The sequence below is a fragment of the Lepisosteus oculatus genome, unplaced genomic scaffold, assembly GCF_040954835.1.
Source record: "Lepisosteus oculatus isolate fLepOcu1 unplaced genomic scaffold, fLepOcu1.hap2 HAP2_SCAFFOLD_45, whole genome shotgun sequence".
Lineage (NCBI taxonomy): Eukaryota > Metazoa > Chordata > Actinopteri > Semionotiformes > Lepisosteidae > Lepisosteus > Lepisosteus oculatus.
In genome coordinates, this window is record NW_027167988.1 from 2,093,073 (window position 1) to 2,116,364 (window position 23,292).

At 44.8% G+C, this 23,292-nt stretch overlaps 6 non-coding genes across 6 annotated transcripts; 4 read left to right on the forward strand and 2 right to left on the reverse strand.

The window, feature by feature from the left end:
- Nucleotides 1–4,932: 4,932 nt before the first annotated feature.
- Nucleotides 4,933–5,049, forward strand: LOC138229562 (U5 spliceosomal RNA). Its single transcript, XR_011185972.1, has one exon. It is a non-coding gene; the product is annotated as a U5 spliceosomal RNA (small nuclear RNA).
- A 230-nt stretch (nt 5,050–5,279) lies between these two features.
- Nucleotides 5,280–5,421, forward strand: LOC138229504 (U4 spliceosomal RNA). Its single transcript, XR_011185915.1, has one exon. It is a non-coding gene; the product is annotated as a U4 spliceosomal RNA (small nuclear RNA).
- A 757-nt stretch (nt 5,422–6,178) lies between these two features.
- LOC138229528 (U5 spliceosomal RNA) lies at nt 6,179–6,295 on the reverse strand. Its single transcript, XR_011185938.1, has one exon. It is a non-coding gene; the product is annotated as a U5 spliceosomal RNA (small nuclear RNA).
- Nucleotides 6,296–6,686: 391 nt separating this feature from the next.
- LOC138229582 (U5 spliceosomal RNA) lies at nt 6,687–6,803 on the reverse strand. The gene has a single exon (XR_011185992.1). It is a non-coding gene; the product is annotated as a U5 spliceosomal RNA (small nuclear RNA).
- An 8,824-nt stretch (nt 6,804–15,627) lies between these two features.
- Nucleotides 15,628–15,709, forward strand: trnas-gcu (transfer RNA serine (anticodon GCU)). The gene has a single exon. It is a non-coding gene; the product is annotated as a tRNA-Ser (tRNA).
- Nucleotides 15,710–18,153: 2,444 nt separating this feature from the next.
- Nucleotides 18,154–18,235, forward strand: trnas-uga (transfer RNA serine (anticodon UGA)). The gene has a single exon. It is a non-coding gene; the product is annotated as a tRNA-Ser (tRNA).
- Nucleotides 18,236–23,292: the final 5,057 nt, after the last annotated feature.

A 23,292-nucleotide genomic window follows, 5' to 3' on the forward strand; every position in this document is an offset into this window, starting at 1 on the left:
TCACTCTCCACAGGGCAACTTTCCCACTGTTCACCACGGCCCAGATCCTGTCAAACACGTCAGGAGGAAGTTTGACAGGAGAGATGCCGTATATGACGAAAGCAGCGGTCAGGGTAAATTGGGGCGAGAGAGCCAGCAACCAATCTTCAAACTGTGCCCAGAAGGCCTTAGCAAAAAAGCAGGACCACAGGAGATGGGATACAGTCTCCTCCTCGCCGCAGCCCACCCTAACGCAGCGAGGGCTGGGGGTGAGGCCCCTACGGTACAAGAAAGTTCGTACCGGTAAGCACTGGTGGACGACACTCCAGGCTAAATCTCTGTGAATGTTGCACAGAAACTTAGAGGATGTGTGTTTCCACACCTTCCTTGTTTGGGCTGATGTTAAAATGCCCACATGGGTCTGCCTATTGTTCTGGGGTGCAACGAAGTCTTCCAGTTTTTGGACGCTGACATCTCGGAGGGGAATATGGCCAATTGGGTGAGATCTTAGAAAACTTTTAACTGTCCCATAAATTGAAGGGCATGTGTCAGAGAGTGGGACGTCCAGCTTGGGTCTGACACCCCACACTCTGAACACCTCCCTACCTACCCAGAGCCTGGAAAAATAAGTCCAGGTACGCGCTGCAGGTGCTGTTGCAAAGCCTCTCAGCACAGAGGCCAGGAAAATGCACAGCAGCTTCGTAGCAATATCTGGGACAGACTTCCCCCCTGAGGGTAGCGGCCTGTACATTATTTCCCTTCTGAGTCTTTCCTGCTTCCCACCCCATAGAAATTGAAACATCAATCTCCTCATCACCGCCGCAACACGGTGTGGGATTGGGAAGGTAGAAGCCAGAAAATTCAAGACAGGCAAGAGCTCGGCTTTGATGACCAGCACCTTCCCTGTCATGGTGAGGTCTCGGTCCTTCCATTGCATCAGTTTTTTGTTTAAGATTGGCAATTTGTTCTGCCAATTTACTGTTCCCATCTCTTCTCCAAAATACACCCCCAGGACCTTAATTCTCTTCTCTTGCAGCCTGAGATCATGTCCTTCTTTTGGCTCCCTCCAGTTCTGATAAAAAATCTCACTCTTAGATTTGTTAATTTTTGCGGAGGAAGCCAAAGAGAAACGATCACAGCACTGCAGAGCTCTGCTAATTGAGGCATTGTCAGAGAGGAGCAGGGTGACGTCATCCATGTATAGAGATGTCTTTACCTCTCCTCCCCCACTTCCAGGCACTGGTATCCCATTAATGGCCTGATCCTGGCGCAAGGCACAGGCTAAGGGCTCCATAGCCAAAACGCATAACAAGGGGGATAATGGGCAGCCCTGCCTCACCCCTGAACAGACTTCAAAGGGGCGTGATCTATTGCCATTAACCATGACTCTGCTGTTGCTACCTGTGTACAGCAGGTTAATCCACTTTCTCATGATGGGGCCAAACTTCATGTGCTCAAGTCCCGATGTTAAGTACTGCCGGTTTAGGCGGTCAAAGGCCTTTTCTAGGTCTACACCTAAAATGCAAAGAGGGAGGGAGCGATCCTCAGAGTACAGACAGACATCCCTCAACAAGGCCAGGTTGTCGCTCATCAGGCGTCCTGCTATCCCACAAGTCTGTTCTTTCCCTACCAGTGAGGCCACTACATTTTGTAGGTGCAGGAAAAGGGCTTTGGACAGGATCTTAGTGTCCACGCCTAACAGGCTGAGGGGTCTCCAGTTCTTTATGTCATTTTTTGCTCCTTTCTTAAACAAGAGAGAGATAGTGCCTTCTCTTAAGGAGTCAGGCAGCAATTCTGTCTTATATCTTTCCTCGAATAGGACCAGTAGCGGATCCTGAAGCAGATCCCAAAAGGTGCAATAAAATTCTTTAGGGAGCCCGTCAGCACCTGGAGTTTTCCCCTTCTGTAAGCTCTCCATAGCCTGTCTCAGCTCTTCTACTGTCAAATCCCTCTCAAGTACTTCCCTATCTTCTTCACTCAAAACGTTTTCTAGCTTTGAGGTAAAAAAATGAATTTCTTCATCCTTTACCTCTGTAGAGCTGTACAGTCTTGAGTAGAAGGCCTTGGTGCAGGAGAGGATAGCACTCGGCTCTGTTCTCTCTCGTCCCTCCTCATCAACTACACTTTCCATGACAGACTTGGAGCCTACCACTTTCCTGAAAAAGAAGCGAGTACACTTCTCATTTTCTTCCAAGAACTGCACTCTGCCTCTTAACAGCACTCCTCGACTACTTTCTTCGGCTATGCTCCGGATGTCCTTTTTTAAAAGGGTGATATCCTCGAGCACATCGAAGCCACTGTGCAGCATCGTGTAGAGACGCTGCAGCTGCCTCTGTTTCCTGGCTAGCACTCCTCTCCGTCTGGCAGCAGCCTTCCTTCCCTCAGCCATGAAAAAGGTCTTTGTCCTCATCTTCACCTCCTCCCACCACTCTCCTACTGACCCGTACAGACACTGCAAGGACAGCCACTGTGATAGTTTCTCCTTGTAGCGGGATACTACCCCCTCGTTCTCTAGCAGCTTTGTGTTGAGTTTCCAGAGGCCTGGGCCAAAGACAGTCCCGCCCTGGAGTTCCACTCTACACCCTAAAGCCTGATGATCTGAGAAGAAGACAGGCTGAAGAGTGACCCCAACAACTTTCACTCTCTCTGAGACAAAGCAATAGTCAATTCTGGAGCTGCTATTCCTCCCTGACCATGCATATCCTGCTGTTGTGGGATATATACATCTATATGTGTCTGAGAGTTTAAAGTCTTGAACTAAGTTTTGCAGGGCCAGTGAGCTGGAATCCAATTTTATCGGAGAGCTAGACTGCCTGTCTGTGTGCTCTAAGATACAATTAAAATCCCCTCCCACTATCACGTCTGTGCTACTTAACAATAGGGGAGAGAGTGCCTTGAGTAGGTCCACCCTTCCTCCCACGTCAGTAGGAAAATACACATTGATTAGCCGCAGGTTAACAGTCCCCCATTCCACATCCACACACAGCAACCTGCCATCTATGACCCTCTGAATACTTTTCAATTTGAAAGCCCATCCTTTGAAAAGAATGGCCACGCCAGAGGCTCTGTTGTTATTGTCCCCTGACCAAACAGAAGGCCCTTTATCCCACCTATCTTCAAAGCTTTTATACCTCTCTTGATAGGCTAAAGCACACTCCTGCAACATCAACACATCTCCCTCTCTCTGCTGGAGGTAATCAAAGACACACTGACATTTAACTCCGTCATTGATACCTCTGGTGTTAAGAGAAATTATGTTTAGAGCCATATTACATAAGAAAGTGGAACCAGTCTTTACAAAACACATTTCTCTTCGGTCTCACCTGTTACCTTCTTCTTTTTCTTTTTCTTCTTACCAATTTCCTGCCAGCCATCCTCTGAATGAGCCTTCATCAGGGTGGCAGCAGTAAAAGCATTCACGGAGTCCATTTCAAGGAAGGGGGTAGAGGGAGGGGTGGAGGGGTTCCAGCTGTCCCCATCGCCATTCTCTCCTTCCTCCTCGCTCGGGGAGAAAACAGAGTCATTTTTCCTTTTCCTCAAGTCCAGCTCCTGGGAGCACTGAGGGGAAAGGGGTGCAGCCGATGCACCAGTCTCCTCTTCCCCCTCACCCACCAGCTGTTGCAGATCCTCCGTGATGGACTGGATGGAGGAGAGGAGGGCATCTGTAGCACTTGCAGAGTCTGAGAAAAGCAGCTCCGCTGAATCCTGGGTATCGTCGCTGGACCCGCTCCACCGGGGGGCCCCACACTGGCCCTCGTTCTGAGGAGCAGGAGTGGGGGAGGGGTCCTCGCTGTTCTCGGGGGTTTTCAAACCCTCGTGCTTGTCTGGTGCAGTCTGCGGTTGTGGGAGCGTAGTGGATTTCTCTTCCACCGGCCCCGGAGCCACAGCAGGACTGATCCTGGCTGGAGGCTGAGACTCTTTGTCCAACAAGGGTTCTTTGTTTGACTTGTTGTTTGCTTTGGCTTTTCGGGCCGGTTTGGCTGAAACAAACACTGCCTCATCCTTTCTCATTTTGAGTTTATTGGCGTAGGCGTGAGGGCAGTTCTTAAAAACGTGTCCTTCCGAGCCACATAAATTGCACTTTGGCAGCATTGAACAGTCAGAGGCTAAATGTCCCTGTTTGCCACAGGTCTTGCAGCATTTCACAGTGCAGGAAGATGCCAGGTGTCCCACAGCACCACAGCGCCGACACACCTTTGGTTGTCCCACATAAAAAACATAGCCATTGCAGGCGCCCAGCCGGATTGTAGAGGGCAGGTGCCTTAAGCCTCCATTTACATTGTCCGGTAGTAAGCGAACCTCGAATTTCCTTGCTCCTGTTTTTATACCGTCAACATCTCTAACCTCAGTTCCATGGTGGACGGTGCAGTACTGGTTAAGCCAGGTGTGAATGTCCTCCGTCTTTGCCAGTTCCGAGAACATAACAACATGCACCGTTTTCCTCTCTCTCTGTGTCAGAGGCTGCAAGTTGATCTTCTCAAGTGCAGGAACTTTCCCTCTTTTTGCCTCAAACACATCCACGCATTGTTCAAACAGAGGATAGGTACCAAATACAACCTCAAATGCTTTCTGACCTGGGAGAGCAAAGATGAAATCCAAGTGCCGAGGTTCAAAGCCAAGTTCCTTCTGTAACACTTTTCTGCTGAACTGCATACGATCCATGAACAGGTCATCCAAAAGCTCAAAACGTACAGCATTCTTGCGGGATCCAAAGGTTGCCATCTCAAACTGCAAAACAAACACTGCTTCCACAAAACAAGAAAACAATCCAACTACTCCAACTACAGGCTGATCAAGGTATCTCCCCTGCCAGGTAAGCCGAGAGCCGCAGGCGATGAGCCCGGAGCTGAACGGGCCCCACTGGCTCGTTTGTAAGGCCAGGTGCATTGCCAACCACGACCGGCAGGGCAGAGGCCTTGAAGGCAGCCTGGGCTCCTGCAGCTGTCCAGCCACGCACTCTGGTTTCTCTTCATCTCGTACAAATCTTTTGCCTTTTACTAAAGATTTCCATGAAGAGGAGCATGAATGAGTTCCATACAATTTTTGTGCTTTCCTGCCTTCGGGTGGGGCGCAGCTGGGCTGGTCAAAGAGAGAAAACAAAACCGCTCAAAATCACTCTTATTACTGCGACTGTGGCCGTCTGCTCTGCGAGTCCTCGGTCTCCGCCTGTCTGATTGGTGCTCTTTTCTTTGGGGGGCGGGAAGTGTCCGGCCGCAAATATGAAGCGTTACAGCAACGACATGCCATGAGACGATTGATAACGATTTCCATAGGATCCACGCGGTTGCCTGGCAACCGTCAGCTTTGCGCAGTGGCAGTATCGTAGCCTGTGAGGTTTAGCCGATGTGCGATTATTGCTAGTTGAAAACTTTTCCCAATACCCCGCTTCCGCCGGTTTGCAATACAATCGGCGAAAGCAATTCTTGACAGTCTCGTCAGAGACTGAGCAAGGTGTTTAAAGACAGATTTTGTCATGGTAACATCATGGTAGAAAGAAACAAGCTTGTTACGTCTCAACAGAAACACTCTTTAGCTCTTTCAGCGTTATGCAGAGAACAGCGTCTGTCGAGATCACTTTTGAGTCAGCGCGAAACGCCGTGTGCTGTCAGTTTGATTTCATATTGCTCGTAGCGGCGCCCGGCTTTTGTCTGTCAAACGTTAGGTTGCCCTTCTTCATGCTGCATCGTCGGCATGAGTGGAGCTTTTTAAACGTCTGTACTTACTGCGCCTCATAAGAAATCGTTTGTCCCCGTTCAAAACAGATTGTGCGATGTCCTGCAGCGTTCGCAAAGCAAACCTTTGACAGTTTGAAAGAGGAATTTATTCTGCTTCCTGTGCGTGCAGTAGTTACAAAGTTGAACGTCTTTACACGATCTGCCGCAGATCTTACAAACGAGCCAGTGGGGCCCGTTCAGCTCGGGGCTCATCGCCTGCGGCTCACGGCTTGCGAGCGTGCCCAATCCGTGCGATAACTCGGAAAACACCCGGCCACACTGTGCCGGAAACGACGCACTCTGGGAAGCCACTATGCAAAGCGAGGTCCCAAGATCCCCTGCGGCCGGACACTTCCCACCCCCCAAAGAAAAGAGCGCCAATCAGACGGCCGGAGACCGAGGACTCGCGGAGCAGACTGCCACAATCGCCATAACAAGACCGATTGCGAGCGTTTTTGTTTTCTCTCTTTGACCAGCCAGGCTGCGCCCCACCCGAAGGCAGGGAAGCACAAAAATTGCATGGAACTCATTCATGCTCCTCTCCACGGAAATCTTTAGTAAAAGGCGAAAGATTTGTACGAGATGAAGAGAAACCAGAGTGCGTGGCTGCACAGCTGCAGGAGCCCAGTCCGCCTTCAAAGCCTCTGCGCTGCCGGTCATGGTTGGCAATACACCTGGCCTTACAAACGAGCCAGTGGGGCCCGTTCAGCTCCGGGCTCATCGCCTGCGGCTCTCAGCTTGCGGCCGTGCCCAATCCGTGCGATAAGTCGGAAAACACCCAGCCACACTGTGCCGGAAACGACGCACTCTGGGAAGCCGCTATGCAAAGCGAGGTCCCAAGATCCCCTGCGGCCGGACACTTCCCGCCCCCCAAAGAAAAGAGCGCCAATCAGACAGCCGGAGACCGAGGACTCGCGGAGCAGACGGCCACAATTGCCATAACAAGAGTGATTGCGAACGTTTTTGTTTTCTCTCTTTGACCAGCCAGGCTGCGCCCCACCCGAAGGCAGGGAAGCACAAAAATTGCATGGAACTTATTCATGCTCCTCTCCACGGAAATCTTTAATAAAAGGCGAAAGATTTGTACGAGATGAAGAGAAACCAGAGTGCGTGGCTGCACAGCTGCAGGAGCCCAGACCGCCTTCAAAGCCTCTGCGCTGCCGGTCGTGGTTGGCAATGCACCTGGCCTTACAAACTAGCCAGTGGGGCCCGTTCAGCCCCGGGCTCATCGCCTGCGGCTCTCGGCTTGTGGGCGTGCCCAATCCGTGCGATAACTCGGAAAACACCCGGCCACACTGTGTCGGAAACAACGCACTGTAAGGCACCTTGAAGCGTGCACCCCCAACATTCTTCTTTGCACATCTGTGAAAGGTAAACTCTTGAGCAAACTCTGAACCAGCTCTAAGGAAACTAATCCGATTAGACGTTACTTTGACTCATCCTTTAAGGGACCCTTGATAATTGGAGAAATCAATGATTTCGAATGAATTCTGTACGCGTCAAAAGACAGCTATACACAGAAAACATGCAGGACACTGCTCATGATGTTTCCCGAGCCGAAACACAGTGCGTTTTTCCAAGCCATCTGCCAAAGCCCGCCCACTGAAAACTGCAGCAGATCGTGTAAAGACGTTCAACTTTGTAACTACTGCACGCACAGGAAGCAGAATAAATTCCTCTTTTCAAACTGTCAAAGGTTTGCTTTGCGAACGCTGCAGGACATCGCAAAATCTCTTTTGAACGGGGACAAACGATTTCTTATGGGGCGCAGTAAGTACAGACGTTTAAAAAGCTCCACTCATGCCGACGATGCAGCATGAAGAAGCGCAACCTAACGTTTGACAGACAAAAGCCGGGCGCCGCTACGAGCAATATGAAATCAAACTGACAGCACACGGCGTTTCGCGCTGACTCAAAAGTGATCTCGACAGACGCTGTTCTCTGCATAACACTGAAAGAGCTAAAGAGCGTTTCTGTTGAGACGTAACCCAGTGGGCAAAAGACGTATAATATACGTCTATTAAACGCATACCTTAGACGTCTAAATGTGGTCTGCAATTCGTCTAGAATGAAATTCTAATATACGTCTATTGTTATACGTCAATTATACGTCTATGATTAGATGTTCATTATACGTAAATGGTTGGAGTTCTATTATACGGATAAATTTAGAGGACTATTATACATATATGGTAGGAGTTCCGGATAACTTTAGAGGACTATTCTACGTATATGGTTGGAGGTCTATTATACGGATAACTTTAGAGGTCTATTATACGTATATGGGTAGAGGTCTATTATACGGATAACTTTAGAGGTCTATTATATGTATATGGTTAGAGGTCTATTATACGGATAACTTTAGAGGTCTATTATACGTATATGGGTAGAGGTCTATTATACATCAAAGTTAGGTTTTACAGGTGTAGAAACTAGTAAATCAACCCAATGATTTGGTTTAGAAATTTATTCTGAAAATACACATTCACACCTGAAAAATATGTATTTCAAATTATACATTGTATACAATCAATCAACAATCAACATATGGGCAATAATCATAAAAAACACAACTAGTCTTAAACTTCAGCTACAAATTCTGGTAATATGGCAATATACAGTATAGTAACGGCAAACACAAACTAATTACATTAACACACTAACTCAAAACCACATTTTGATTCAAATATACATTTTAAAATGTACAACTTCTATATTTCCAAGAAAAAAAATATTACAATGGAAGTTAAGACGATTTTTGTCCACTATTTGCAAACCCTGTGTAATTGTCCTAACAGTTAGAACCAAAAACCTAGTATTTTCAGTGTCCAGATCTCCTGGCCCCCTGCCTTGCATATGCATTCTTCAAGTAACACATTGCGTGCTCCTTTATTTCTTTTTCTGCTGATTTAGGGCGGGACTTCAGCACCGCAGCTAGGAGAAAATTATATAATATTACTTCCCAAATTAATGATGATTAATATCTTCTTTAGTATAATCTAAAAAATGAACGGTTTACTAAGCTCAAAGCTGAAATAAATGTATAAAATTTGGCTTGCATCATAGAAGTTGAGCAATAAAGTCTGTCCTAATTAAAGAGTACCCAAAGTTTGAAAGTACAACATAGAATAAGAATAGAGAAACGGCAAAACGATTTAGTGTCATCTTCCCCATTCACACCATTCCCCATTTCGAATGAATTCTGTATGCGTTAAAAGACAGCTATACACAGAAAACATGCAGGACACTGCTCACGATGTTTGCCGAGCCGAAACACAGTGCGTTTTTCCAAGCCATTTGACAACGCCCGCCCACTGAAAACTGCAGCAGATCGTGTAAAGACGTTCAACTTTGTAACTACTGCACGCACAGGAAGCAGAATAAATTCCTCTTTTCAAACTGTCAAAGGTTTGCTTTGCGAACGCTGCAGGACATCGCACAACCTCTTTTGAACGGGGACAAACGATTTCTTATGGGGCGCAGTAAGTACAGACGTTTAAAAAGCTCCACTATTTTTATGTGCCATTTTTTGCTTATTCACTTACTATTTTAATCAAAATAATATTAAGAAAGATCTGTATGTATTCAGATAGTATTATTATTGTTCATACTTACTCGTCAAAAGAGGATTGCTGAGATATTTGCGGATATACTTCTACGTTTGAAAAACGTGTCCAAAATGGTGACCAACGAATACTAGCAATGCATTGTGGTATATAACCGGAAAATATGCTGGGTTCGATATTTTCTCAACGTATGCGTTTATTAATGTTGTCGATATTATGGTTGAAATTTAACATTGATAATACATCGCGGCTATGTGCCCCCTGCTATGAGCTGATGTGCAATTTTAACGCATGCAGTTAGTAAGGATCGGTCACTGTTGTATGGTATTATATACAGTATAATGACATTATGGAATAGGATGGGGACAGGCCTGGCATCACGGGGGGAGGGAGGAATGTCGCCCCTTCAGTTTTGGGCAAAAAGATGTACCTAACTTACCTAGGAGTATACGGCACTCTGCACAGTGTACGAAGTAATTTTCGCAGTAATTAATTTATTATATTTACTATATTTATTATACACGTGTAAATTAATTACTGCGAAAATAATTTACTTCGTACACTGTGCAGAGTGCCGTATACTCCTAGTTGCGGCACACACGATACATACAGTAAAAAGCCTCAGGCACTGTGTTAGATGTGTTTTCGACGTTATATATGCGTTTATTAATGTCGTCGATTTTACGGTTGCAATTCGACTTTGATTATACGTCGAGGCGACGTATATATACGTATAGCCGTATTTTCGCCGTGAATATACGTATATTCGACGAATCAGTGCCCACTGGGTAAACTCTTCAGCAAACTCTGAACCAGCTCTAAGGAAACTAATCCGATTAGACGTTACTTTGACTCATCTTTTTACGCTAGGGTTAGGGTTAGCATTCCCACACTACTTAGACACTTTGTTTACGCTCAGTGCTTGATTTTCGGAACTTCAGGATGAGTGGGAATTTTCTCCTATCTGTCAATTCTGTTTTGTTTTGGAGACTCTTGGCTGCCTATGTTGTACAGTGCAGCGTGAAGGAAACATTTTCCAAAACTGTCAGCTCAAAAGTTGTAAGAAAACCTCTCCAGCTGCTTTAACTCTCTTCATTTTTGTCATTTAATGTGACACTCGATGTATAACTGGAGCCTCACATATGCAAATGGTGAGGCTCCAGTTCGACACCCAGTTCAATACCACTTTACAGTAAATGACAAAAGCATGGCAGACTGTGCCGGACCGGCAGATTACTTCCGCTTATTTTTACCACATTAAACAATGGAAATCCAACCACTTGCATTTGTGACACTTGATTTTGGCTGCACCTAAGACACTCTTAAATCTTCAAACACATTTCTCTTCTCCCGCAACACTCTTGTCTGTCGGCGCTATGTGGCAGCGTTGCATGACAACCCATCTCACCACGGAAAGGAACCTAACAGCTTTGGTAAGAGAGGAGAAAAGGACCTGGCCCGTACGCGGCTCAAACCCGCAACCTTGGCGTTACTAGCACCACCATCTAACCAACTGAGCTAACCGACCTCACAACAGTGGTCCTCTCTGTGCTGCAAAAAATCAAGCTCAGGGAATTTCTTTTGTCCTTTGAATAGAAAGCCGTGTAATTCAGTGTACGGGCTTTCTCGTGCAGTTTCATAGTTCTTGTAACCCAAATCCTACACTGGCCTGAAGTGCCCCCCCATTTCACAGCATTTTTCAGCTGATTTAAAATGTACCTAAAGGAGAAGCATTATTGAAGACCATCAATTACCAAGAGCTTTTGTCAAAGGTTTTGGTGGTCATTTTTAATGACCACAGAGCACTATGACCTCGGTTTTACATCTCATCCAAAAGACAGCGCCCTTTTTCCAACACAGCTTCTCCGTCACTATATTGGGACATTGGGACCCGTACAGACCTCAGAGTGAGCGCCCATTAACACCACTTCCAGCTGGAAGCTTTGTTTTTCCCTGTAGCTCACCCTCATCCTGGTACTGACCTGGCTCACACCTGCTTAGCTTCAGTGGGTTTTCAGTTGCGAGTTGCAAAAGTTGGGATACAAGTGTAGCGGCAATGCTTGTTAATAAGACAGAATTAAGCGTTGGTATGCTGTCCTAAATGAAGCCCCATCTCACCGGTGCAGCCACAGAGAAAGTATTCATGCAGACTGATTTAAGTTGTTTTCTTTTGATAGGGAACAGCTCCCAGACAGGGATGCACTTAGCTAAGCCTGGCTATCATGATCAATGGTCATCCATTGGCGCCTATCTGTCTAGGGAGTGCTGAATGGACATCTGGACTGCATTCTTAAGTGTCAAGAGTAAGTGACTTATATCTCACCTTGACCAACCAATCAGGGACTGGCAGGGCGTGGTAATACCACGTGGGTCTCCAATGCCCGCCAAACTCTCAACCAATCAGCACACATCTGTGTCTTGGTCAAAAAGGGAGCGCAAGCTCAGATCGGGGCTCTCCTTGGCCATTTTCGCGCATCCTCAGAGACAATCACGTGACAACTGCTGTTGTCTGCATAGGGACTTGGACTTTGTTCTAAGCGCGAGGCCAAGCATCCCGTACGTACTCAGAATTCTACTAACGTGAATGCTCCGTTTGATCAACGGCAGCCTACAGTTGGACCCTCGTCGACAACCTGAATAGCTTATTCAGAAGCAGCGCTGGACCGGGAACGAACCAGTTTCTTCCCAGGCAAAAGAGTGACTTGTGAGGACTCGCGGTCACACTCTGTGCATAGAGACTTTCTACTAGCCAGCCGGACTGCTGGTAGATCCCCTCGGAGCAACGACTGCCCTGCGCGCCGCAGTCAGATTCCTCCGCCCGTCCTACTCCGAGCTGCACCTTGACTGGTTGGCTGGTAGCCAGAGGACGCCGACACAACGCCCATTGGACAACCGCTGGAACAGAGGCTGCAACAGAGCTTGTCAGCTGGTTTGGTGTTCGTGCCGGGAAATTCCAAATCCATACACAGTGGATAAGTTAACCCCATGTTCTACATTGCGTCTCGAGAATTCAATTGTACCTCAACACAAGTTGTTATCAATTTAATTCATGAGTAATGTATTTACTTCCGAGTTTAGAGTAACAATGGGTAATAACACTGATTAGCGATTTGGTAACCGAACGATATATATTGACATATATTCTCTGTTGTGTATCTCTTTGTGTTTGCATCTCTTCGAGATTATATATCTTGTATATTGATAACCCTCACAGTAAGGTCTGCCGCTCGTATCCAGGCAGACTAGTATATGTTTGGTGCACAATTTATATTAATAAATGTATCTCGTGTATTGAACCCGTGTGTGTGCGTTGTTAGTTGTTCTGGCGATTGATTTTCTAAAAGCCCCAACGAACAACCTCGTGATTACTGCTACAATTAATAAGTGTCTCAGTAAACCCATCAAACCACTACATTTAATGGCGTCCCTGGGTGGGCGAGTTTAGAATGAAATGAGACTCAATCGCACAGAATAACTGATGTTGCTGTGAGTTCAAGTTCAGCACAGCACCGTGGCTTTTATACGCGAATACCGGGTGTGCTGATAACTGCGTAAAGAAATCCCCCTGTTTTCTAGCGTTTAGTGTAACGTGTGCTGATTGGAAATCCATCTGCTCGGGTGTTTAGATTCCATACTGTATTTTGGTAAAAGGAAAAAAAGTAATACTCTTAAAGTTTCTCTGACGTAATGACAATGGCTGCTAAAATGTCTGAAGTGGAGTCGCTTATAAGTACTATTTCTAGCGACGACAATCCTGGTTACTGGAGCGGTATCGAAAAGTTGAACTTTGATGATATTGAGAAGCTGCAAGTAGATTTAGTAGCTAAGGTAGCGAACCAGCTTAACACAGGAGGGTCTGTGAACGCAGTTCAGGTCCTATCTAGTTTCGCCTTAAATCTAGCTAAACAGCTGGAACTGTCTTTGTCCGAGCTGACAAAGTTTCAAACGCTTCAGGGAAAGCTAGAAAGATATAAGGCGGAGCGAGTTGAGTTGTTGGATATAATCAGAGAAAAGAGAGTGAAAAGTGAGGAAAGTGAAGACAGACTCAGGGAAGTTTTAGGTAAATTAGATGACCTGTCTGCTAGAGAAACTGCGGCTGAGGTAGCTAGGAGAGACCTAGAAGCGAGCTTGAAAGAAAAAGAAAAAGAAATTGAGAGTTTAAATGAGCTCAGCCAGGAAAGGCAAAAGGAGTTAGATGCTGCTGTACTGGAAGCAAAACAGGCTAGATCCCACTTACATGCCAGCCCACCTAGCAGCCCGGAGCACTCACCCAGGAGGTTTCTCCCGGCCAGGGTCTGTGGTCGGATCGGCATGGGGGAGATCGCCGAGTCCTGCGCGAGACGCAAGGGCGATTCAATTCAGGCATAGACCCCCTGCTCCTGATCACGGCCGTCTCCCTGCCCACGGAGAAACTGTAAAAATTAACCTCCACTCCCTGAGGCAGTTAGCCAAAGATGTAGAAAGGTTTGACCCGACAGTGTCAGGGAATAATGTGGAGACCTACATTGATGAGCTGAGATATACTTTGCAGTTTATGCCCGAAGCGTCCGAACAGGAAAAGGCTATGTTAGTAAGGAAAACTACCAGCCGAGCGGTCCACGAGTGGATGTCTAGACAAGGACCTGAGGTCTGTAATAGCTTTGAGGAGCTGTGTCAGGCAATGATCGGAGAATTTTCGGCTTTTATAGATCCCATATCTGCCGTGGCCACAGCGCACCATATTAAGCACGAAAAAGCTGAAGCCCCTCGCGACTATTACCCCTATTATATAATATTTTACTATTATATAACTTGTAAAATATTACCCCCGGTCCATTCTCTTCCAAAAGTGAGAAACACCTGTTTTCTACATTTTGTCTGTTTTAAAACCATATCTCTTTAAACCAAACCAAGAGTTTGTCTTTTGCACTGATATTCTGATTCATTTCAATTTCAAAGAAAAAAAAAACATTATCTTCCAAAGCATCATAAAATTGTCCATTCTTCCAGACTCTACTTCTCTCTTGTAGTAGTACAGCAGACCTTTCCAGGTGAGCAGATCACAGAGTCCGAAATATGCTTCCTCCATCAAGCAAAGTACCTGAACATGACTCGGTCTTCATAAAAGCGCCCCTGTAATAAAGAAATTAAATCCAAAATCAAGAGGGCAGTTGCCTACTGAAGTTCAAGAAGTCATCAATTTTAACCTAGCAACACATTCAAGGCTGCATCTATACAAGTACGATTCTAGAAATGCTCACCAGATTACGTTTTAAGAAAGAACTGCGCCTCAGGTTCCGCCGAGATCTTAACTCGGATGGCAGGATTCAGAGTCCGGAGTGCGGACTGATGGCGCACGGAGGGTCCACATACTGTGGATCCTTCAGTTTTCTTCCACGTGTTTAAACCGCCAGCGTGTGGCTCTCCTGTCCCCGTGACCTCATTGCTCTGCTCTCGCCTCTGTGCAGCCGAGCCCGACTCATGGTAAAGTGGAAAAAAATATGCCCTCAACGTGGGATTTACTCTGGATCGAGGATAGATGTCACCTTTTTATCGTTGAACAGGATGTATGTGATGTGGCGACTAGGTTCAATTTTGTATCCTTTTAAAAGATTAAGGACTGGGGTGAGCGGGATTTATCACCCTTTCAGCTAAGAACCCGACGTGAGCACCGTTTAAGCTGCATAGACTCGGTCGTTTAACTCTTCTCCATTAGCAGGGTTAAGGTTAAAGAAAAATAACATTGCTGACTTCTTTTTTTTTTGCCAGCCGCGAGCGCTGATTAGCGAGGTTTGTATTTCATGTTTTGCAAGTTGCATCCATTTTAAGAAAAACAAGTCGTTCAAGACAGGAAATGAATACTTGCATTTAATTAAGTCTAGGCATATGCGGTTGTCCATAATGACCAGTTCTGTTCGAGAACACAGCACAAAAAAAGGCACCGCTGGGATTCGGACCCAGGATTTCTTGTTTACTAGACAGGCGCTTTAACCAACTAAGCCACGGCGCCCCGGGAGTACTGTTTTTTTGCAGCCACTTGGACACACCACTCAGACACATCTGCATTCGGTGTGTGCTCCACCTGCTCGCTGAGCAAGTTGCCACCTTTACATACAATAGCAACATCGACACCAAGAGAAAGGATGACAAATGGCTTTTATCTGGAACTTTTCATGTCCAAGGAGCTCAATGTGCTTTCTGTGTACAACAGGGCCACTGAACTCCACACTGGCCACTGAACCACAGCAGTGGCTTGCTGGCTTGACATCTCCCAAGGAAAATGTTGAAATCGCATGTGGAACAGGAAAAGGACCCTCGAGTACGAGGGAAAAAAAAGAAAAAGATCATCTGGAGCGTGCCAACCCGTGTCTGGACAGCCCAGTTTCATTGACGAGGTGGCCGAGTGGTTAAGGCGATGGACTGCTAATCCATTGTGCTCTGCACGCATGGGTTCGAATCCCATCCTCGGCGCTCTCTATGTCTGACACGTGTGCCTGTTAGATGTTGGCCCTCCTTCTGTTTGCTCCAGTACTAGAGCTGTACATTTTCTAGCGGTGGCTGAACATGGTATAGTAGGCTAACGTCGGTATCGAGCAGTGGCAGTAACAGTATTTACGTGCCGCTGCTGCCAAGTGGCTCTGGGTTGAGACCGCATTTTCACTTACTTGCAGCACAAACGGAGAAAGCGATTTTTGACAGTCTCTCGAGAGACTGCGCTAGGTGTTTAGGGATAGACTTTGTCAGTTCCCCCTGGGATGATGGCCTCTCAAATAGTTTGTGATTCCTCTAGACGTTTATACAGTAGAAGCCTGCTTCGTGGCTTAAATCCAAGCTAAGGAAACGAGTTAGAGGTCTGATGCAGAACTGCACTGTATGTGTGAGGAAAGCTGCCCCCTTCTGTTCCATGTCGACCGAACAGAGGACTGTAAAGGATACGACCAAGAAACTTTAGGATGCTGGTTGGAATCCAGCTCCAAAGAAGCCCCTTTGGGTGTTATGTCATGAAAAAGTAAGAACAGAGAATCTCCCTTTGATCAAAAGCGCAACAGAACTGTTTTCCGTGGAGCAGGTTTCAGACCCGTAGACCTGTTTTATTTGTATGGCGTTCGTAAGCGCGCAAAACAAGGACAATTCCTGCGTCTAACACGAATGTAAATGCTTTTGAAAGTGCAGTGTGGTGCAGCTTGTAAAATCCTTGTCCACATTTGTGGTTTGTTGATGTTTTTTTTCTGTCTGCCAAAGTTGCATTTTGACATCCGGACGGTGAGACTTTATCATTTGAACGTGAAGCCAGCCTTAAACCCTCTGAGGCGTGTCTGTCTGCCGGCATGTATCTTGTGAAAGGTATTTTTTTTTTAACGGAGAGCGACTTTAAAAAGGTTTCCGCAGCCACCTCGCACTCCGTGTTAGATTATAGGAGGAATGCGGCGGCGGCGAGCTCGCTGTAGTCGTGGCCGAGTAGTTAAGGCGATGGATTTGAAATCCATTGGGGACTCCCCGCTCAGGTTCGAATCCTGCTGACTACGGCGTCTGCTGCACGTCGCCTTGTGCCTGTGTGGCAAAGGCGAAGTGCCGCTTCTCCTTTCCTGGTACTATAAAAATGCTACATCGCTTGGTCCTGCTTCCATGGAAAGCAGTTCTTCAGGTAATTCTACTCTCTTACCAAAGCTGTTAGGTTCCTTTCCGTGGTGAGATGGGTTGTCATGCAACGCTTCCACATAGTGCCGACAGACAAGTGTGTTGCGGGAGAAGAGAAAAGTGTTAGAAGATTTAAGAGTTTCTTAGGTGGAGCCAAAATCAAGTGTCACAAATGCAAGTGGGAAGATTTCCAATGTTTAATATGGTCAAAATAAGCGGAAGTTATCTGCTGGTCCGGCACAGTTTGCCATGCTTTTGTCATATACTGTAAAGTGGTGTCGAACTGGGTGTCGAACTGGAGCCGCACCATTTGCATATGTGAGGCTCCAGTTATACATCGAGTGTCACATTAAATGACAAAAATGAAGAGAGTTGTAGCAGCTGGAGAGGTTTTCTTACAACTCTTGAGCTGACACAGTTTTGGAAAATGTTTCCTTCACGCTGCACTGTACAACATAGGCAGCCAAGAGTCTCCAAAACAAAACAGAATGGACAGATAGGAGAAAATTCCCACTCGTCCTGAAGTTTCCAAAATCCAGCACTGAGCGTAAACAAAGTGTCTAAGTAGCGTGGTAATGCTAACCCTAACCCTAGCTGGAGTTTGAGCAATCCAGCACTGAGCGTAAAAAGATGAGTCAAAGTTACGTCTAATCGGATTAGTTTCCTTAGAGCTGGTTCAGAGTTTGCTCAAGAGTTTACCTTTCACAGATGCGCAAAGAAGAATGTTGGGGGTGCACGCTTCAAGGCGCCTTACAGCTGTAGGGAGTGATTCGAGACGATTCGTGGCGTGTGCTCGTTCCCATGTACCGTACGCCCCGGGGTGCAGTGCTAGGATGACGTACAATACCACTTGGGCACGTAACGGCGTTATGTGCAGGGTTTTCGTTTGTTCGTTTTGTTTTGCTCTGCTTTGCTTTGTTTTGCTTTCCATCGCGTTGGTAAGAGCGTAAATAAAAATGCGATTCCTGCGTCTACCACTAATGTAAGAGCTATTTCAAGTGCGACGTGGTGCGGCTTTTCAAATGCTTGTGGGCATTTCTCTGTTGTTGATTCTTTTTTTGTGTGTAACAAAGTGGCATTTTCATGTCCGGACGGGGAGACTTTATCATTCCGACATGAAGCCAGCCTTAAACCCTCTGAGGCGTGTCTGTCTGCCGGCACGTATTTTGTCAAAGGTATTATTTTTTTTTAACGGAGAGCGACTTTGAAAAGGTTTCCGCAGCCACGTCGCACTCCGTGTTAGATTAAAGGAGGAATGCGGCGATGGTGAACTCGCTGTAGTCGTGGCCGAGTGGTTAAGGCGATGGACTTGAAATCCGTTGGGGACTCCCCATGCAGGTTCAAATCTTGCCGACTACGGCGTCTGCCGCACGTCTCCTTGTGCCTGCGCGGCAAAGGTGAAGTGCCGCTTCTCCTTCCCTGGTACTATAAAAACACTAAATAGCTTGGCCCCGCTGCCATGGAAATGAGTTCTTCAGATAACCACACATCTTGCGTTCGCACCTCTGGTGTTCTACTTATGCCTTTGAAAACCTAATGAATAAAACTGAAAGAACCGACACAATATGTAGGTGCTCGTAAAGCATGCATTAAAGAACTGTTAACAGCAAGGGTTTCAGTGGGTTAACTGAGGAGAAGGCGTGATCGCTAATTGTTGACTTTTTATTTGGTGTTAGAAACACTCTTACTGTGCATGACGTGCAACAAATTTAGCCACAGAAATTGCATCACGCTTTCATGTATGCTATTGCAGACACCAACGTTGCCTAGATAGAAAACCGAAATAGCCGTGGGTTTGCTTGCTGGTCTGAAGGATCTCTCTTCGAATCTCTATCATTTGTCAATGGAAGTAAAAGGTGCTGCAATCTGATACGTTCAGAATCAAACCCGCAGCTGTTGTTCGACTTTATTTCTTGACTAATTACAACTGAGTGTCGCATGAGCAGTTACGTAAACTTGTCTGATATATTTGAACACAAATGCCGTTCTTCAATTAAAACTAACAGTACATTGTCAGGGACATTCAGTTCTATACAAACAAGAGACAGACAAGAGAACATTTAGTATATAATAGACAGAAAGAGGTTCGAATCCTGCAGACTACGTTGTCCACCTCCTGTCGTTGTGTTTCGGCGCAAGCAAAGAAGCGCGCCTGTTCGGTGTTCCTGGTGGTTTTAAAATGCCAAATTGCTTGTACCCGCTCCCTTGCAAATAAGTTCTTCAGCGTCCGCGAATGGCATTTTACAGCTGGAAGCAGATGTCGACGCTTTTTGCACAGAGCACCAAAAAAGCGTCTTTTTTGAAGGCCCGGGTTCTGAGCATTGGTGGTTCAGTGGTAGAATTCTCGCCTGCCACGCGGGAGGCTCGGCTTTGATTCCCCGCCAATGCAGTGGCTTTTGCAGCTAGCTGCTCCATCACTTGCATCCCCTTGCAACTCGCAACTGAAAACCCACTGAAGCTAAGCAGGTGTGAGCCAGGTCAGTACCCGGATGAGGGTGAGCTACAGGGAAAAACAAAGCTTCCAGCTGGAAGCGGTGTTAATGGTGCCGGCGGTGGGGCGCTCACCCTGAGGTCTGTGCGGGTCCCAATGCCCCAGCATAGTGACGGAGACACTGTGTTGTAAAAGGGCTCTGTCTTTTGGATGAGATGTAAAACCGAGGTCACATCGCTCTGTGGTCATTAAAAATGACCACCAAAACCTTTGACAAAAGCTCTTGGTAATTGATCGTCTTCAATAATGCTTCTCCTTTAGGTACATTTTAAATCAGCTGAAAAATTCTGTGAAATGGGGGGCACTTCAGGCCAGTGTAGGATTTGGGTTACAAGAACCATGAAACTGCATGAGAAAGCCCGTACACTGAATTACACGGCTTTCTATTCAAAGGAGGGCAAAAGAAATTCCCTGAGTTCGATTTTTTGCAGCACAGAGAGAACCACTGTCGTGAGGCCGGTTAGCTGAGTTGGTTAGAGCATGGTGCTAATAACGCCAAAGTCACGGGTTGGTGCCCCTTACTGGCCAGGTCCTTTTCTCCTCTCTTACCAAAGCTGTTAGGTTCCTTTCCGTGGTGAGAGGGGTTGTCATGCAACGCTGCCACATAGTGCCGACAGACAATTAAATGACAAAAATGAAGAGAGTTAAAGCAGCTGGAGAGGTTCTCTTACAACTTTTGAGCTGACACAGTTTTGGAAAATAATTCCTTCACGCTGCAGTGTACCATATAGGCAGCCAAGAGTCTCCAAAACAAAACAGAATTGACAGTCATATAATGTCCATTAACCCCGGTTTTAAACGCAGCATCATGTCTGCCATCATAAGAATATGAGTCCAATATTTTAGAATATAGTCAGAATGACTTCTAACCTTAGCTGTGGTGTCTTTAATCCCTATTGCTCAATGCATGGTGTACGTACTGCATACATGTGTCTTGAGAATGAGGAATGGGCCCCTGAGACAGTCATTTGCCTGTTTCACAAATGATCGTATTTTACTAGAGATTCTGTTTGGGATTCAGATGTGCATTCGGACAGCAATCCCTTTCAAGAAATGATATGTTCTGGATGAGGTCAAAGGTGCTAGAACACTGTATTTAGGATGTGTTTGCAGTGATTGTGTGTCTCCTGCTTCAACGCAGTGATATATAGATGTGCTCCTGTAATTTATTGGTACATGCCCAGGGCAGTAAGTAGTCTGAGGATTTATTTCCAGACGGCATAGAGCAGTGAAGCACTTCTACTTAAATTATTACATTATACACAATTTGAGTTCATTTTAAAAAGTAAAAGGTAATGAAAGGAATGCATTTTCATAAGAAAGATAATACCGATATGCATGTGATAATCTTCCTTATATCATGTAGTGCGTCATTTGGACACTTTGTGGGCTTGAAATACAAAGAAAATCATGTTCTATGGTACAAGATAAATACAAAACTTAATCATTTATTTTAATTAGATTTGTTTATAAAGCATAAGCAATCATTTATTACATTAATATATGTGAAAATGACATTTTAGCACCATAATATTACATACAGGTCTCTAGCTTCAACACAGTGATATATATATATATATGCTCAGTGATTTATTGGTACATGCCCAGGGCAATAATCAGAATTAGTATTTATTTCCATACGGGCTACAGGTAATGTTGTGAAATACTTCAACACACTGGATCGCAGATTTAGACCCCCTGCACTCTTACTCCTTAAAAACCAAAGAAATGAAGATATGTAGCAATCACATTGTAACAGGGGTGACAGTGACTTAATGCTTATACTACTGGACTTCTGGTACCTTTAGGGTACGGTGTTCCCTGAAGGGCTCTCAAACCCCGCATTTCAGATGCCTAGCTGTATTGCTGATGTGTTGCACCTCAGAATCACTTTTAAACCTTACCTCTGGTATCTTTAATCCCTGTTGCTCAACGCATGGTGAAAGTATTGCATAAATGTGTCTGAAAATGAGCAATGGGCACCTGAGAGACTCATTTGCCTGTTTCACAAATGATCATATTTGACTAGAGATTCTGTTTGGGATTCAGTTGTGCATTCTGACAGCAATCTCTTTCAAAAAATGATTTTACCTTATCGCGGCTTTGCCCTTCTTGCCTTTTTGGACAATATCTCCATCTTGTGGTCGTTGTTGGTAATGTCTAGACAATATCTCCATCTTGTGGTCGTTGTTGGTAATGTTTTCTTATGCCCTTTTTTATTTCAATTCTCTATTAGATGATTCTAGAATCTCTACAATAGAGTTGAAAACATCAGTTTTATAGCAGACAATATGACATTATTTATAGTCCAATTAGAAATTTATTACCCTGTTTTTAACATAATAACAAATTAAAACTAAGTTTGGAACACCAGGGAACATAAAAAATGATTTTTAGGAAAACCATGAGGTTCTCTGTGTCCGATGCCTGCAAGGGGAGAAAGCTAGAATCCTTTGATTTTTCCAAATTTGAAAATAAACATCATATAACAACAGCTTTCATTCCTAGGAGTGAAAAACAACCATTTTTGAAGACATATTAGTTTCTAAAACACTACAATAAAGTTAAAAACATCCATTTTATATTACATTATTTTTTGTGAAATAATTAAATTGGCTTATTTCTCTCGCATTAAATTGGCTACAAATGCAAGAATTCAACCAGATATTCTTGTAAAATGTATAATGTTGCATTGCAGTTAGTTAATGTAGTTAGTCCATAGTCAGCAATCTAAACTTTATTGTTAAGCTTTAATGATTGATGTTGTACCAGTAACCTTTAGAAATACTATAGTACTTCACAAATGCTTTGTGTGTTTGGAAACCTTTTGAGTAAAAGCCTTATAAAAATAGGTTTAGTTTTTACAGGACATCACAAAGAAATAGGATGGTATAATTCTTATAATTGCTTAGTGATTGTATTTGGAAGATTATGCACTAAACAGACTTCAGGAATGCCAGTGGATCATTGTGCTATTTGGAATTATTCCAAAAATCAAGTGACCTCTTTGCTGTAGTATTTTTAGTATTATTTATTTAGTATTAATAAAGAATAGATTTATTAAAGTCGTGCGATGTGCAAGCAGGATATGTAAAATAATTTAAAATAAAGTTTTTTATTATTGTTATAGAGAAACATGATCAGATTTTCCCTGGTTCAGAAAAAAAACGATTAAAATCTGTAATCTTTCCACTTGTATGTCATCAGACATTAACGAGTACAACCCCCCTCTCTGCCGGAGTGCTGGCTGTGACGAATTAAACCAATTTCACAGGTGTTTTCAAAGTAGGAAGTACAGTGTTAACTAGTAGATGGCCTCCTCAATGAAATCGCTTCAACATGCTAATGCGTTGGTGTAACAGTCCGGGCGTGGCAAGCTTCCAATGTCAACTCGACTCGATTGGAAGACAATGAACGTATTTTAGCCCTAAATGAATTAATAGCAAACATGGTTTACATAAAAGACATTTTTCCAAGAAAGTTTATAATAATACAATCTATAGTTGAAATCTGAGCCTAAATATAAAGAAAAAAGCATTTTCAGAGAGCAATCACGCTGTGTTTATGTAGAAAAAGCGAGTAGGTTTATGAGCAATCTAATTACCTATTCGCTTAAAACGCTATATAAAATAAAGTTTATTTAAAGATGAATGATAAGTGTCGCAGTTTTAATAATTTTCGTAGTAGGGCTTGGACAGATTCCAAGTGCATTTTTGCAATTTACGTTGCATTGTCCAATGTGATGTTGTAATACAGTTTAGAATACAGTAAGTCTAAACTGTATCAGCTTTATTTATGGGTTGCAATTTAGAAAAAGTCAAAAACCGCACTCAAAATCCAATTTAGAGCTTTCTGGCAAGAGGAGACACCCAAATTATAATGTAACATGCCACTGTTTGTGCATGAACAAAGTTATACTGCAATT